Source organism: Podarcis erhardii, assembly GCF_964252035.2.
Source record: "Podarcis erhardii genome assembly, chromosome: 3".
In the NCBI taxonomy this organism is placed as follows: Eukaryota; Metazoa; Chordata; class Lepidosauria; order Squamata; family Lacertidae; genus Podarcis; species Podarcis erhardii.
In genome coordinates this window covers 118,925,034-118,930,360 of record NC_138507.1, presented here as the reverse complement: position 1 = coordinate 118,930,360, position 5,327 = coordinate 118,925,034, and the positions used below count along the sequence as shown (strand labels likewise).

The 5,327-nt window shown below is 45.5% G+C and overlaps 1 long non-coding RNA gene across 1 annotated transcript; it reads right to left on the bottom strand.

The window, feature by feature from the left end:
* Positions 1–479: 479 nt before the first annotated feature.
* On the bottom strand, positions 480–5,028 carry LOC309339540. The gene is made up of 3 exons (XR_014155445.1): positions 4,830–5,028; positions 3,164–3,290; positions 480–588 (listed from the first exon to the last, which is right to left on the bottom strand). It is a non-coding gene; the product is annotated as an uncharacterized lncRNA (long non-coding RNA).
* Between the last annotated feature and the right edge of the window lie 299 nt (positions 5,029–5,327).

Below are 5,327 nucleotides of genomic sequence, written 5' to 3'. Positions count from 1 at the left end.
TGCACCATTCCCCCACTGAGCTCAAGGCACTGTACGTGGCTGATCCCCAGCTGATATCCTCACAATGTGCTGGCTGGGTTGAGAGATGGCGACTGTCCCAAGGTCACCCCAATGTGCTTCATGGCTGGGCAGAGATTGCAACCTGGATCTCTGCAGCCCTCGCTTCTCATCACCATGACACAGTAGCTATGGCAGAGAATGTGCGTGGTCCAAAGTCATCTGGTAAGTTTCATGGCCATGTGTGGATTAGAACACAGGCCTTCCTGGTCTAAAGCACCCTGCCCATAGATTACCAGGCCTTGTGATCTCTGGAAAAGTATAAATAAAGATAGTACATTAAAGTTCTAATAAAAAACTTGAAAAAGAAAAAAAGAAAAAAAAAACTGGAAAGAGAGGGAACAGGACTTTTTAATTTGCTTTTATTGAAAGGGGCAAGCTGGTATAATCATGGAACATTTTGCGGTGGCTTATTCTTTTGATCCAGATGTTTTGGTGAAGAAGCAGAAGGTGCCTCTAACTGGGAATCAAGCGGCAATCTAGTGGCTCTTAAAAGATCCTGGGTAAGCAGGACTCCTCCATCAGTCTAACCTGTTTGAAAACAAAGCAAAATATACAGCAGTTATTTCCATTTCACCTGGAATCAGATGTCAAAATGATGAACATAGGAAGGTGGAGCATTGCAGGGAATGAATGAGCTAAGGCAATCAACAATAAGTATTGAAGGGAAATGTAAACTCCTGTGGACAAGAATAAAGATCTTGTCATGGTTTTCTGTATATATTTCTATTGTTCTAGTGCATGTCCAGCTCGTCTGAGAACTGAAAAACACTACAAATGACAAATGAAGGAAAATGGAAGATATAGACAAAATAAACAAGGAAAAGAAAAGAAAAGAAAAGAAAAGAAAAGAAAAGAAAAGAAAAGAAAAGGGAGACATGCCTAGGACTCTACTGTCAGATTCTGATGAACAAATGAGGACAGATTCCACTTACAGAATCAACTCTGAGTCTGAACAAACTCTTTCGAGTTATTAACATGAGTGGAACACGCTCCCATCAGATGTCAAGGAGATAAACAACTATCTGACATTTAGAAGACATTTGAAGGCAGCCCTGTTTGGGAAGTTTTTAATGACTGATTTTTTAATGTATTTTTAATCTTTTATTGGAAGCCACCCAGAGTGGCTGGGGAATTAATAATAATAATAATAATAATAATAATAATAATAATAATAATAATAATGGAGGATTACAGAGATCTTCCTTAGTTAAAAAGAGGACCAAAAGCAAAGGAAATTACAGTGGTACCTCAAGTTACAAACGCTTCAGGTTACAAACTCTGCTAACCTGGAAGAGTTACCTCGAGTTGAGAACTTTGCCCCAGGATGAGAACGGAAATCGTGTGCCGGTGGCACAGTGGCTCTAGTTGAGAACAGTTTCAGGTTAAGAACGGACCTCCGGAACGAATTAAGTTCGTAACTCGAGGTACCACTGTACAGATCTAAAGGAAAAGGGAGACATGCCTAGGACCAGTGCTTTTTTGTGGGGTGGGGGGGCCACAGGGGTACAGGTACCCCTAAACATTTTTGTTGACATGCTTTCTGCGAAGAAGCAAAGCCTCTTCCAGCCACAGGAAGAGGCTTCTTGGGATCTGGCGTGATCGTCTATGCCATTTCCATTGCCTCCTCCAGCAGCAAGAGCAAAGACAGGAGGGGGGAGAGGCGCAGCCAGGGTTTCCTTGCCGCTACGGGAACCAATCGCAAAGCAGAGCCTTCCCAGCTGCGCACCGGTAGCTCCTTCCCCCTTCCCCCAAGGCCCATTTGCGCCTGGAAAACTCCGCAGGGCTGTCCTGGAAACACTGTGTAGCTGCAGCTATAGACGAATTTTAAAAGAAACATTGAAAGATGCAGCACCAGTTTCCCATGCGGTTTCCCCCTCCCGCGCACACAACAAAATGTCATAACAAAAGGCAAGGTGCTCATGCTGTTTTTGCATGTGGGTCTTATTAGCGTTTTGAAAGATGCCCTACACTCGTTATAGGTGAACTGTCAGCTGTGTAATATGAGGTAATGCATGTCCATTTACTGTATTTATTTTCTGTTCAAGCTCTGGTTTTCCCAGTAGTGATGTATGGAAGTGAAAGCTGGACCATAAAGAAGGCTGATCGCTGAAGAATTGATGCTTTTGAATTATGGTGCTGGAGGAGACTCTTGAGAGTCCCATGAACTGCAAGAAGACCAAACCTCTCCATTCTGAAGGAAATCAGCCCTGAGTGCTCAATGGAAGGACAGATCCTGAAGCTGAGGCTCCAATCCTTTGGCCACCTTATGCGAAGAGAAGACTCCCTGGAAAAGACCCTGATGTTGGGAAAGACTGAGTGCACAAGGAGAAGGGGACGACAGAGGACAAGATGGTGGGACAGTGTTCTCGAAGCTACCAGCATGAGTTTGACCAAACTGCGGGAGGCAGTGGAAGACAGGAGTGCCTGGCCTGCTCTGGTGCATGGGGTCATGAAGAGTCGGACATGACTCAACGACTATACAACAACATTTGAACTATAAAATAGTGATTTTCTTGAGTCAACATGAGAGTACCCCTAAATATTTTTAAAGAAAAAACCGCACGGCCTAGGACTCTACTGTCAGAGTCTAATGAACAAATGATGGCAGATCCCAATTACAGAATCAACTCTGAGACTCTACAAACTCTTTTAGAGATATTAACATGAGTTTTCAAAATGTTCAAAAGAGTTAGTTGTGTGAGGAATATGGGGAAATCCTAGTACTAAATTTGAGTTGGACCTTGAAGCAAAGAATGGCACCATGATTTAAATGATATGTTAATGAGCTGAGGAATGCTATGCATATGGCAATTCCATTAGTCCTACATGTTAAGTATATCTGAGCAAGGGCTACAACACTAGAAGATAAGAAGAGGTTGTAATATTTGCAAAAGGAGATGGGGCAAAACCCAAGTGTGTTTCCTTGGCTGTAACTCCCATTGTGGTTCACAGAAATGAGTCATTAGTTAAGGGCCTGAAGACCCTGAATTCAGAGGCTCCTTGAAATGCTCAGCCTGGAGGGTTTGGGCCGTGGATGCTATTTGTGAAATTACGCTTATCTCTCATAGCTTGTTTGATCTCTTGTTTGGCAAAACGAGATTACTTTTTGCAACATTTCATCTTCCCCTCACAGCTTCCAATCTCAGTAAGATGGAGACACGTCACAAGTACGCATTTACCACCTTCAGCCTTGCATGCTTCCTTACTCTGTGGTGTCTCCCAGGCAAATCCTGCACAAAGAGAGAGAGAAAATATCACTGTTCACTGCAGAGAGCAAAGTAAGGTTATGAGTTTTCAGGGGGCAAAGAAAATTCAGAAGAGGAAGGAAAAGGGGTACAAGTTCACTGGCACCTCAGGGTACGGTGGCATTCCAGCTCCCACCTCCAACCATTGGCCACACATGTTGTCTGGGCTGGAGTCGGATGCCGGTCATCACAAAGAAACAGTTGTCAGTGAAGTTTAATTTTTATTCAAAGAATCGGCATACAACTCAGTCACATGTCCCAGTAGGTCTTGTCGCTACTGAGCAGTTACTAGGACTGAAGGTCCCTGCCTTCCACTCCTTGTAAGGCTCCTCCTCTTCCAAACATTTCCCAAGCCTTATCTAAAGTCGTCTGCCCACCTCTGACCTCTGTTCTGCTTTTCTCAGTGCCCTGCACATTCTTGGGGACCAGTGGTCAGGGGATCTTGTCACAACCGGAAATGGAGACTCCAGGCATTCTTCAGCAGCGTCTTCACCACCACCCCTCGTCTGCTTCAGCCTTGGAGTCTGAACTGCTCCCTGTCACAGGTTTGTCCTGCTCACTAAACCCTGTTGCCCCTTTGGCACACTGCACCTCCTCCCAATCTTCTCCCTCTGAACTCTCCTCAGTGTCCCACCAACAATCCCCGGGCTCTGAGCCTTCTTCCTCTTGGATTTGCATTTGGGGGTTCCCACCTGGCACCTCAACACCACTCTTCCTCGTCTAGCCAGTCCCTGACACATGTTCTCCATCCCTGCTTTGGAATCCATAGAAATGGGACCTTCAAGATTACTGCAACACATTATACGTAGGCTGCCTCCAAAGACAGTTTCGAAACTAACTGATGCAGAATTTGCTGGTCTGGTTGCTCACCTGGCCAAGACGTCCCAAGCATATTATACCATTCTTGGCCCAACTGCACTGGCTACCAGTTAATTTCCAGGCCCAATTCAATGTTCTGGTTTTGACTTATGAAGCCTTAAATGGCTCAGGGCTGCAATACCTCAAGGTCTGCCTCTCTCCAGATGAACCAGCCCAGACACTGTGATCATCATCTAAGGCCCTTCTTCATTTGCCCCCTCCATGTGAGGTCTGGAGGGTGGTAACACGAGAATGGCCCTTTCTGTGGTGCCTCCCTGTTTGTGGAATGCTCTCCCCAAGGAGGATCACCTGGAACCATCATTACATATATTTGTGCAACAAGTCAAAACTTTCCTTTATAACCAGGCCTTTGACCTTGAACTAACAAATTCAATAATAAAACAAAATAAGGAAGTGTTTATAGTTCTGAGTAGTGCTCTCCTCTCCATTCCATTCCATTCTCCCACCCCAGTTTCTCTCTCTCTCTCTCTCTCTCTCACACACACACACACCACACTGTCAGTTAGTTTACGTAGTATTAAGCTAGGTGGACCAGTGGCAGAAGGGTTAAAAGTACTGAGCTGTTCTCAAAACCTTTGAATAGTGCTGTTTCCCAGCCCCACTATGCAGGACCTGAAGACAACTGCCTTCTTCTGTATCACTTACCAGACGTAGCCAGGAGCAGCAAAGACAGAATAGCCAAACTTAGCTGGAGGATCTTCATGGCTCTGTTAGGATAGACGGTGCAGTGAGACTGGGTGCAGGGCCACAGGCCAGAAGGTTGTCAGGGGAGAGCCGAGTGATCCATATTTGTAGGATCTTTGGGAAGCTGTTTCCTCCCACTTCCTTGCAAAGTCCAGCAAGTCGTCACCATGCCTTGAAGGAAAGTGGGGCTGCTGGTTCAGCAATCAGCACACTGTCTTCCCCAGAATGACATGTAGAGATGGAAAGATTAGAGGTTTTGGCCCATTGTGAGACGTGGAGGATGCTAAGTCCGGAAGAAGCACCCAGGTGAGTCACTGAGCACCTACTGTTAGAACTAAAGCCAGTGTACTGGAAGAGGCAAAGGTCACCAGTGCGATCGCCGAAAAATGGGAAACACTGGGCTGTGAGCACTCCAAGTAGGATCTTCATGGCTCTGTTAGGATAGACGGTGCAGTGAGA